This window comes from Elaeis guineensis, chromosome 9, assembly GCF_000442705.2.
Source record: "Elaeis guineensis isolate ETL-2024a chromosome 9, EG11, whole genome shotgun sequence".
NCBI classification, from domain to species: domain Eukaryota; kingdom Viridiplantae; phylum Streptophyta; class Magnoliopsida; order Arecales; family Arecaceae; genus Elaeis; species Elaeis guineensis.
Genome location: NC_026001.2, coordinates 53,015,487 through 53,028,432, shown reverse-complemented (window position 1 = coordinate 53,028,432; position 12,946 = coordinate 53,015,487). Strand labels below are relative to the sequence as shown.

Here is a 12,946-nt window from a genome sequence, read left to right as displayed (position 1 = left end):
GATCCAATCAAAATCAGATCAAATCTATTTGATCCTTATCAAAAAGAGGAGAAATAGGGAGGCCTAGAAGGGCTTTAGCATGCCTTTGGTGGTGCAAAAACAAGGGAGGCGATCTCCCTATTTGGCGTGAAGATGGGTGGCGCAAGGAGATAAAATCCTAATAATCCAACTAAGATCTCTTTAAGGACTGATTTAAATATGTTTTAATCCTAACCAATTTAGGATTAGATTGCACCCAAATTAAGTTAATTCCTAATCTTATTAAGAACTTAATTAAATTTGAATTAAATCTTAATCTAATAAGAAAATTGATTGAATCAAGTTCTAGTCAAATTAGGAATTGATCTCCTTATATAATTGGATTATCTCATAATCCAATTAAACTTGATCTCATCAAATTCAAATCAATCCAAATTGAATCTAATTCAATTAGATCTAATTTGAATCCCATAGCTCAATCAGATTGAACTAGACAACAATCTAATTGCTAATTGATTCTTCTATATAATTAGTTAATTACAACTTTTGCATTATCAATCATATTGATAATTAATTTTTATTATGATTCATAATCATAACTCAATCATTTGATCAGTCAAGAATTTTTTTATATATAACCCTATAGGTACTGTTCTTCTGATAGTGAGACATACCATGATCTCTATCATAGTATCATCGAAATATCTTTCGATAGGCTAGAATAATTTTAACTCATATCCAACAAGGATCATCGATCCAGAATGATCCTGATGATTTCTCACAATCCACTAGTGACGTCTAGCAGCATGTGTTGGCAATCTAGTAAAATAGAAAATAGAACCCCTAGGTATAGTTATTGTGTGATTCAGTTCCTCTATCGTGAGTCTCCACAATACGGAGATCATAGAAATTCGTCAAACTCTAGCATCTGTCATATGAAAAATTCAATTAGCTCAAGTCTAAATGTGATACTCACGAAAACTTCTTTCCATCAATCACCTTGCTATGATCATAGACTTATGGACTTTGCTTCTCAAATGCCATAGGACTACTTATCTACTAAGATCGATAGATCCTTTATAAGTGTACATCCTACTACAATGAACCTACTATAGCCAACATACACTACAAGGATCGAAATGGCTAGAAGATCATGTTTATATGCGGTCAAACTATAGCAACCTCACTGTGAGCAGCCGAGGCACCATAGGTCAAGAAATCACTCACACCACTATAGCATCAAGAAGATCACTGATGAGTGCGTAGACATCTACATGATCTCTTATATGATCACGCTCAGTATCGATGTTCTCTAATAACCACCTGTACTTTCGCTCAGTATCTCTATACTGTAGACTCGAGATTCGTTTACCTTGAAAAAAGCAATCCATGCATCGATCTAACCGGATCAATCACCGTCCTCATGATGATCGATCAATCAGGAGCAATTTAGAAATTAATTATACATATCTCAAATCTAAACTCTTTAGAATATGTATCTTTAAATTATTAATTTTTTGGATGATTTTTAGACACATAACATAAGAATAGATAAAAATTGCCTACTTTATTGATAAATCAATCATTTAAGTATAAAAAATATATTTTAGAATTATTACAATATGTCTACCATATTAACTTCTAAGGCATACATTTAACAGGAGTGTGCTCTTTTGGCCATCCTCCTTTGGCTAATCTCGTCTGATAGAAATGACAGTCTTTCAACACTTCTTTCAGTCCCTCATGCATCTAGTTAGAAAAGCTGCTTGCTTCCTTATTCCTCATCAACCTACTAGCACACAAGTTACTTTCATGTCTCCTGTAAGGTGCTGGGGCAGCCCTTTGCTATCTTCTTTGGACAGCTAATCAACTATCGCATGCTTCTATATCATTGAAAGTCAATTTGGATGCGACAGTCATTGAGGATAAAGCAACTCCTGGCTATATCATTCATGATTATGATATGATAACATCTAACCATTTTTCAGAATCGATATCAGACATCACCTTGTCAAAGGTATTGGGATCATCACCATAACTCCTATCTCCCATAAAGAATATTTTCTTTACTTCCTCTGTAAGCATACTTATGTACCTTTCAGGAGGTCGAGAGACCCTGCTAGATCTATGAGGTGGCTGAAGAACATCAACTACTAGCTCATGGACTATGAGTTCCTAAGGATCTATAGCTCTAGACTCTTTAGAGACCTTCTCTTCGAGTTCCACTAACCTCCCACTGCCGCCATCCTGGATAAACTATTTTTTCAGGAACATGATATTTCGACTCACAATCACATTATTGTGGAAAGTAGAAATAGTTTCCCATAGATTTTTTGGGTACCCTATAAAGTGAGCTATAATAGATCTATCATCCAACTTTTCTGCCATTTGTCTTTTGACATAGGTCGGATATCCCCAAGTCTTCAGATAACCCAGACTCGGCTTTTTACCGAACCATATCTCATATGGTGTGATAAGAACGGACTTTGAAGGAACCCTATTGAACAAGTGAATAAAAGTTAACAAGGTATGTCTCCAAAAAAATAAGGATAGATCAGTGAAGCTCATCATGGACTTGACTATATCCAATAGGGTCCTGTTCCTCCTTTCAGATACTCCGTTGAGCTGAGGTGTTCCAAGAGGGTTCCACTGAGAGACTATGCCATTGTCCTTAAGATATCTCAAAAATTTTAGACTAAAGTATTCACCTCCTTGATCAGATTGAAGAACCTTAACGGGTTTACCTGTCTACTTTTCTACTTCATGTCTGAATTTTTTAAACTTTTCAAAAGTCTCAAACTTGTATTTCATTAGATACACATACCTGTACCTACATAAATCATCGGTAAAGATAATGAAGTAGGTGTAAGCTGTTGGAGTTTTATGGTTTCATACATGCATGAGTTTTCAAAATAAGTATGCAGCAAAATTTTAAAAGTTTTCAGATTAAATCTAATTTAATCTAAGCATGCACAAGATCAAATCTTCAAACCATAACAGGATCATCATATGTGAGATAAGATTTAGATGCAGAAATTAAATAGAGAAAATAAATTAAAACATACCTGGACATGAATCAATGTTCAACGTGAATAGATGATCATGGATGTCTTCCAAAGGCCTTTCTAGCTGCACAAGTGTCCGACCTCTACGGGTATCCACACGAGACTTTGATCTGATCAGAAGTCTTTTGATCTCATCAGGGTGCTAGCTCTCTTGTAGAAATCGCATCTTGATGGTTAAAATCTTTTTTTCTCCTAAGACACTCTTAGAGAACAAGAAGATGCAGGAGGATCTTGATCTCTATGCTAAAGATCATGAGAAGAATTCTTTCTTCTCTTTTCTTTCGAAAATTCATACACCAAATATCTACAATAGAGATGTAATAATTTTATCCAATTTTTGGACAAAGAAAGGAAGAGACATCCATATCTAAACATGGACAAGGGGGAGAGAAGAAGATGTCCAAAACAACCAACAATTGGTTGTAAGAAAGAAAGGATCAATCTCACCTTGCACCCCATATTTTCACACCATCCCTCCCTTGATTTTCTCCACACCTTTTCTTTTGATTTTGGATGTCAACACCTAGTTCAAATCCATGCCTTAACCATCCCATATAGCTGGGTATTTATAGGCCTAAGATGAGTTAGTGTTTGGTTAGAAAATAGAGTCCAATTCAAGTAGGACTCTAATCTTTTGTGCCGTCCAACCAAAAAACAATTGCAACCTGATTTTTTTACATGGTAACCAGGGATTTCTCTTCTCTCTTACGCACTGATAATGGGGAGAAAAATTGGCATTAAAGAGGTTTAGGGGTGGGTCTTTTGGGCGCACAAAACAAGTTGGCGTTGGTGCATGAATAGGAAGTTACATGGGACTCAATTAAGTGGCTGTTTTAATCTCAATAAAATATTAATAAATTCTAATAATATTAGGACTAAATTAGACTCAAATAAATAAGAATCTAAATCTGATTTAAAGTTTAATTAGTTTAGATTAGATATCTCCTAATTGGAGGAGTCCTAATCCAATTGGACTCTTTCTTGGTGCATGAGTCAAAATCAATTTTTAATCTTAATCCAATTAAGATTTGGTACATCATGAAAATGAAGATTTCTAGTTCAAATAGGAATACATACATCTTAGTCTAATTAGAAATTGGATCAAACTTAAATCCTAATTCAACTGGGTCTAATCATCCGATCTTTTTAGGGTTATCCTACAGCCCTATAGGGTTGATCAAATCAAACCCATATTGAGTCAAATTAAATCCAATCAAATTGGACTTAATGCAAGCCCCATTGCTCAATCAAATTGAGCCAATTAACAATCCTATTGCTAATTAATCCTCCTATAACTCACTAACTCTTTAGCAAATTACATAATACAATATTTGCATTGGATTAATTATCAATAAATTGATAATCAAATCTTATTACGATTTATAATCATAATTCAACCATCTGATCAGTCAAAAGTCTCTTTTGTGTATGATCCCATAGGTTCTATTCTGTCTAGTAGTGAGATATATTGTGATCTCTATCACAATATTATTAAAACTCTTTTCAATGGGTTGGAACAATTCCAACTCAGCCCATCAAAGATCATTGATCATCAAGATGATACTTGTGAGTCTCACAATCCATCAGTGACACCTAGTAGTATGTAGTGGCAACCCAACAGAATAAAAGATGATCCTCTAGGTATAGTTAGCGTATGATACAGTCCCTTTATCGTGAGTCCCGACCAGATGGCAGGTCATGGATAAATCGTCAAATATCAATATCAGTCATATGATAGATTCAATCAGCTCGAGTCTATATGTGACTCTATGAAAATTCTTTTCCATCAATCACAATGCTATGGCCCTAGACTTAAGGACTCAACCTCTTAAATCCCATAGACTATCCCTTCTACTAGGATCGATAGATCCCATCTTGATGCATAACCCAAGAGTGGACCAACTATCATCAATATCCACTACAAGGGCTCTTTGAGACCCATGTTGATGTGTTAGTCAAACTTCAGTAATCTCACTGCGAGCAGTAGTATCATCTCATGTCAAAGGATCAGTCATACAACTGCAGCATCAAGAAAGTCACTAACGAGTGAGCAGACATCCATGTGACTTCTCATGTTGATCTCGCTTAGTGCTAGTTGTTCTCTAACAATCACCTGCATTCTTGCTCCAGTATCTCTACACTGCAGACTTGAGACCCATCTGCTGAAGGAAGCGATCCATACACTGATCTATCCGGATCAATCTCCATCCCTATGATGATCCTATGATTAGGAGCAATTTAGGAATTAAGCATCAATGACACATGCATCAAATTCTCAACTCTTTGAGAATATGTGTTATCATCTTGTTAATCCCTTGGATGATTTATGGACACATAAATATGAATGGTAATATAACTATCTAATAAGTACAAAATCATATTCTGGAGATATAAAATATGTCAGTCAAGATTGCGTCTAGGGCATACATCCAACAATCTCCCACTTGCACTAAAGTCAATCTGCCATGTACCAAGCCCTATCTTCAGATGATAGGCTATATTCTTAGGCTAGCTAAGTGACTTACTAGTGGGTCATCCATATCACATATGGAATTTGCTCTCTGTACCTCTATGTATTTCTACTCGAGGTAGTCGCATGTTCTGCTGCTCTATGTGCTTGGATATCTGGTGAGACCTAGGCTCCTTAGTAAGGGTTATGGTGCCATTATCTTTGCAGTATAGTATCATGGTATCTGATGGCATGACATCAATTCTGAAACTAATATTAAAACTAAATACATCCTACACATCTACAGTGTACTCAGCTTTCATTGATCGATTATTTAGAACCCTTCCAAGATATTGATATAGGAATACACCTCATGATACCATCAATATCAGAAATAAAATCTGAATTGGTGTATCTTCCCACTCCTAGCTTTGATCCTTCTTCAAATTAAGAACATGTCCTTAGTTCTTCTTAAGAGCTTAAGGATATTTTCACAGCAATCCAACACTGACAGCTTGGATACAACTGATATCTACTTGTGACATTCACAGTATTATCTATATCAGTTCAAGTACATTATATGGCATGCATCTATGCCCAAGAGAGTAGCAGACCCCTCTCTGAGATTTTTATACTAAACCTTTTCAGCATCCAGTCTCTGTACTTTATCTATGAAAATGCAAGCATCCAATTGCATCTATCTCTATAGATCTTTAGGATGCTCGCTTTATGTCTGTTATGGAGAAATTTATATTCAACCAAATTTTCACCGATGTCAGTTTTGGACACTCCCACTGACCCTTTTGAAACCCATAATTTCTCTTTTCTAATCAAACAATTTGATCATATGAAAGTTCCAACTCCAAGATTATTATAGACTTTGTGATCTCCTATCATAAGAAGTAAAATTTATAAGCTATTCCATTTAGAAATCTTCAAAAGATCTCTTCTCAGAAAAGCTATTTCATATCTCTTTCTTAGAGTCGATGTCATACATCATCTCGTTGTAGGTTTGGGATCATCTCTATGCTCTCCATCTCCCATAAGAAATGACTTTTTCTTCATCCTCTATTAAGTATACCCAAGTATCTTTTGAGAGGATTGGAGATCCTACTATGTGTACAAGGTGGAAGAGGAACATACATCTACTAGCTCATAATGAATAGGTTATTATGGTCTTATAGCTCGTTGCTCTTCAGAGATACTCTCTTTGAGCTTAACTTTCCTCCCACTGCTTCATTTTGGTTAAACAATTTTCCAAAAAGATAGCATGTCGGGTCAGAATCACATTGCAATCCTTTCAGAAAGTAATATCCCAAACTCTTTTAGAATGAGTTTTGTAGACCTATCCTCTAACATATCTACATGCTATCATAGATACAGGCTGGACATCTTTGAATTTCAAAATAATCGAGATTCAATTCTCACCATGTCATATCTCATACGATGTGGTAGGAACATATTTAGAGAGAACCTAATTTCATAAAAATAAAGCATGTCCCTAAAGAAACATAAATAAATTAGTGAAGTTTATTATGGACTAGGCCATATCTCATATAGTCTCTTAACTCTTCTTATCTCGTTGAGCTGAGATGTACTAAGAGCAGTCCAATATGAAACTATGCCATTTTATGAGATAATCGAGAAATTCTTTTTATTGATATTGCATCCTCGATCTGATCGAAGTATCTTTAAGAATTTTTTTTAATTTATTTCTCTACTTTCATTTGAAATTCTTTGAACCTTTCAAAATTTCAGATTTGTATCTCATATACAAAGTAGAGGTAACTCCTTGGTTAGCACATTACATAGGCTACACACATCAAATGTGTACAAGGATAAGTATCTTAGTAGTTCTTTTCCTCTTGTCTCACAAAAGTAGATTGGTCATATTTTTTCAAAGAGAAGATACACAAACTAGATTTGACTCAACAGTCAATGAGCCCCAAGGTCCATAATTCTTCAGTTTGTTAATTATTTCTTCTCCAATATGACTTAGCTTAAGGATCCATATATACTTTAAGGTTCATCTCAGATCTGGATCTTTCAGATCTAATGGCATTCACTGATTGCTCAAGTAAGTTCACATATGCATCACTATACAAATGATAGAGACCGTCTCTCAGAACTAAATCCAAACGATGATCACAAAGGATACATACCCATGGCCATAGCAGCAACTGTTGCCCTATAGCCAATTTAAGGGTTACTTCCTCAGTCCTCTATCTTCCCATCAACTCTACACTAGAGTCCATAACTCAACTGAGAGAAGAGAAAATCGTAAGGATAGTATTGAGCAATTTTGACATACCTACTCTAGGTGCGTCTTTGTTTCTTTAGGCTTTCTAGGTATTTACCTTTGAACTCTTTCAAGATTCTTTTGTTATCAACACTTTGATCAATTTAGATAACATGCCATGATGGTCTTTTATATGGTAGTTTATCATAAACTATTCATATAAACTAATCAAGAATCACAGGATCAAATTCATAAGCAATTTCTTGTGCATGATCATGTCGAGCCTTTCAAGCTTCTTAATTTTTTTGATCATTATCAAATAACGATTATAGACTGACTGCCCATCACGCATCATATGTACTGTGCGACTCTGATTATCTTACAATACTTGTAGATGAATCAGCATGTCACTGGCAGTGAACATAAGCTCATGCATAGCACCTATCTTAATTATCATTGTCCATCCACTCATCAAGTATAGCTCGTTGACTATGGGTTGGACGAGTTGTTAACATTAGAATAACTAGATAGAAAATATAACTTAATTTTCTAAAATTAAGAATAATTCTTAAGTCTATGAGCTAGTCTATGTACTCGATTTTAGTTAATCAATTGATATCTAGGATTCAAGCTAGAGAATTGGAAGCTAACACCATGAACAGCAGAGAGCAAAGATTCTAATTAGATATTTGTACTTATTTTATGATTTGCTTTAGAAATTTTTAGATGTAATAAGAGACTCACTATTTTGTTAGATCTCCCACACTCTCTAGGTGGAGAAACGAAAATCCTGATGCGATAATTGGATTTCTAGTGGATGCTGCGGTCCCACTGATGTCGTGCACCTAACCTAACAGTAATTGGTCATACGAATAAACATCGATGCATAGATAACTCTTTGTCTGGATGCTTCTCTAAGCACATTGCAGCCACTTCATCTCTAAGTCATGTGGGCTCACCTAACAATTATTGCCCACACTCCTTCTTAAGCTAGACCCATCATTCATAAGCAGATGCAAAGCCGTCATTGGGCCCTCACCTAACAGTTATTGGGCTCAACCCTATCTTTACCCTACAGCAACTCTTTACTAATAGAGTGGTTGCATGTTCTTGATGTAACTGAACCACTGTGACCAGTCGAGAACAATCAGTATCGATAGCATGCTCGCACATCTACAATGGTGGAAGACCTTGGACTTAATATTTGGTAGAAAGATTTGAGTTTAGATCTCATCTAATCAGTCATCTCATATCTGATGTAATTGGCATGGGCTAAATCAAACCACCAAGCAATTATATTTGAGACTCAATCTTCCAAATTGACCAAGTAAGTAGAGATTGGTGGGGTCCCCCCGTTGCTTTTTTTAGACACCAATAAATTGGTTAGGTAAGCGAACGGAATCAATTAAATAACCACCTTTCAATAACTTATCTTAGATACCAATTGAACAATTGATCCGAATAGGTTAGCTTAGGTGAATCAGACTCGAGCTACAGAGTCGAATTAGGTCCTTAGGTTAATTAATTATATACATATGGGTATCAATCGATTTGATCCATAATAATTATATGATCATAAGCTCTATTGACCTCACCTTAATCAATACTTGACTCAGTTTGATCAACTGGTAAATCGATTCAAGCCCAATATGATCAAATCAGAAACCCTTTGATGTAATCCAATTACATGATCTAATTTGATCTACCCATGACCAATCCCTCATGCACAAATACTAATTTTATATCTTAAATCAAAATTTTTAGATCTAAATTCTTTGCATGAAGAGTAAATTTTGATCTTAAAATAATTTTAGATCATACATACAAATATGTATCACATACATAAACAAGTTCAGATCATAGAAACAAATTTTAGCCCTAAACTTACTTTCATATATCATATGTATGAATCAAAATAGATCTCGAAACTCTTTTTAAATCTAAATAACAAAACATATATGACATATATACTGTAAAATTAGATCTAAAAATCTAATCTAATTAAAAATTTTAACATCATTCTAGAACAACCATACAGCATAACAAATTATGCTAGAGCAACCTTATGTCAGAACGACATCAAAACCTTTCAGATCTAAAATTTTTCACTACAGATTTTAAATCTAAATCTAAATCTCATGCATATGATGTGACTATGATACCACTGTTGGAGTTTTATGATTTTATGCATATATAATTTTTTAAAATAAGTACATAGCAGAATTTTAAAAATTTTCAGATTAAATTTAATTCAATCTAAGCATGCACAAGATCAAATCTTCAAACTATAATAGGATCATTATATGTGAGATAAGATTCAGATACAGAAATCAAATAGAAAAAATAAATTAAAACATACCTGAACATCGATCAATCTTTAACATGAACAAATGATCATGGATGTCTTTCGAAGGTTTTTTCTAGCCGCACAGCGCCCGACCTCTACAGGTATCCACACAAGACTCTGATCTGATCAGAAGCCTTTTGATCTCACCGAGGTGCTAGCTTCTTTATAGAGATGGCATCTTGATGGTTGAAATCTTCTTTTCTCCTAAGACACTCTCAGAGAATAAGAAGATGTAGGAGGATCTTGATCTCTATGCTAGAGATCATGAGAAGAACTCTTTTTCTCTTTTCTTTCTAAAATCCATGCACCAAATCTTTACAATAGAGATGTAATAATTTTATCCAACTTTTGGACAAAGAAAGGAAGAGACATCCATGTCTAAACTTGGACAAGAGGGAGAGAAGAAGATGTCCAAAACAACCAACAATTGGTTGTAAGAAAGAAAGGATCAATCTCACCTTGCTCCCCATATTTTCATGCCATCCCTCCCTTGATTTTTTCCATGCCTTTTCTTTTGATTTTGGGCATGAACCCTTGGTTCAAATCCATGCCTTAACCATCCCATATAGCTGGGTATGTATAGGCCTAAGATGAGTTAGTGTTTGGTCAGGAAATAGAGTCCAATTCAAGTAGGACTCTAATCTTTTGTGCCGCCTAACCTAAAAGCAATTGCAACCTGATTTTTTTACATGGTAACTAGGGATTTCTCTACTCTCTTACACATAGATAATGGGGAGAAAAATTGGCATTAAAGAGGTTTGGGGCGTGGGTCTTTTGGGTGCACAAAACAAGTTGGCGTTGGTGCATGAATAGGAAGTTACATGGGACTCAATTAAGTGGCTGTTTTAATTCTAATAAAATACCAATAAATCCTAATCATATTAAGACCATATTAGACTCAAATAAATAAGAATCTAAATCTGATTTAGAGCTCAATTAATTTAGATTAGATATCTCCTAATTGGAGGAGGAGTCCTAGTCCAATTAGACTCTTTCTTAGTGCATGAGTCAAACTCAATTTTTAATCTTAATCTAATTAGAATTTGGTGCATCATGAAAATGAAGATTCTTAGTTCAAATAGGAATACATACATCCTAGTCTAATTAAAAATTAGATTAAATCTAAAATCTAATTCAACTGGGTCTAATCATCTGATCTTTTTGGGTTATCCTATAACCCTATAGGGTTGTTGATCAAATCAAACCCATATTGAGTCAAATTAAATCTAGTCAAATTGGACTTAATGCAAGCCCTATTGCTCAATCAAATTGAGCCAATTAACAATTCTATTGCTAATTAATTCTCCTATAACTCTCTAACTCTTTAGCAAATTACATAATGCAACATTTGCATTGGATCAATTATCAATCAAATTGATAATCAAATCTTGTTACGATTCATAATCGTAATTCAACTTTCTGATCAGTTGAAAGCCTCTTTTATGTGTGACCCCATAGATTTTATTCTATCTGATAGTGAGATATATTATGATCTCTATCGCAATATCATTGAAACTCTTTTCAATAGGTTGGAACAATTCCAACTCAGCCCATCAAGGATCATTGATCATCAAAATGATACTTGTGAGTTTCACAATCCACCAATGACATCTAGCAGTATGCAGTGGCAACCCAGCAAAATAAAAGATAAATTTCTAGGTACAGTTAGCGCATGATACAGTCCCTCTATCGTGTGTTCCGACCAAATGGCAGGTCATGAATAAATCGTCAAACTTCAACATCGGTCATATGATAGATTCAATCAGCTCGAGTCTATATGTGACTCTATAAAAACTCTTTTCCATCAATCATAATGCTATATGGTCATAAACTTAAGGACTCAGCCTCTAAAATCCCAAAGACTACTCTCTTCTGCTAGAGTCGATAGATCCCATCTTGATGCACACCCCACTCCTATAGTGGACCAACTGTCACCAACATCTACTATAAGGGTTCCTTAAGACCCATGTTGATGTATCAGTTAAACTCTAGCAGTCTCAGTGCGAGCAGTAGTGTCATTTCAGATCAAAGAATCAGTCATACAACTGCAGTATCAAGAAAATTACTAATGAGTGAGCAGACATCCATATGACTTCTCGTGTTGGTCACGCTCAGTGTTAGTTGTTCTCTAACTATCACTTGCACTCTCACTCTAGTGTCTCTATACTGCAGACTCGAGATCCATCTACCTAAAGAAAATGATCTGTGCACTGGTCTGTCCGGATCAATCACTATCCCCATGATGATCCTATGATCAGAAGTAATTTAGGAATTAAGCATCAATGACATATACCTCAAATTTTCAACTCTTTGAGAATATGTGTCATCATCTTATTAATCTGTTGGATGATTCATGAACACATAAACATGAATGATAATATAACTACCCAATAAGTATAAAATCATATCCTAAAGATATGAAATTGTCAGTCAAGATTAGCTTCTAGGATATACATCCAACATAACCATCCTTGACCTGCACATCAAATGAGCCACATACGTCGGTGTATACCAGGGCAAGTAGCTCTGTAGCCCTTTCTTCATGTGCTACAAAGGGCAACTTGGCCATTTTTCCTTGAAGGTAAGATTCGCAAGCTGGATACGGCTTTGGGTTAAGAGAGCCAAGGATCCCATCCTTCTCCAGTCTGTTTATCCTGTCCTTTCCAACATGGCCTAGTCTATGGTGCCATAAGTTTTTCTGATTAATTTCATCTTTGGGTCTCTTTTGGCCTACATTACTCACTATTTGCTCGTTTAGGTTCACATTCGTATTAACATGCAAGTGATAAAGACTGTCAATTAAAAGATCCCGTGCAATTAATTTATTTCATAAATAAATGGAACAAAAGTCTTTATTGAAATAAATT

General features: G+C 35.1%; 1 long non-coding RNA gene across 1 annotated transcript in view; it reads right to left on the bottom strand.

The window, feature by feature from the left end:
* The window catches only part of LOC140851767 (uncharacterized), a 79,486-nt gene extending 68,870 nt beyond the window's left edge, over window positions 1-10,616 (bottom strand). The window contains exon 1 of the long non-coding RNA XR_012134515.1: window positions 10,538-10,616. This is a non-coding gene — a long non-coding RNA (uncharacterized lncRNA). The remainder of the gene's footprint in view (window positions 1-10,537) is intronic.
* Window positions 10,617-12,946: the final 2,330 nt, after the last annotated feature.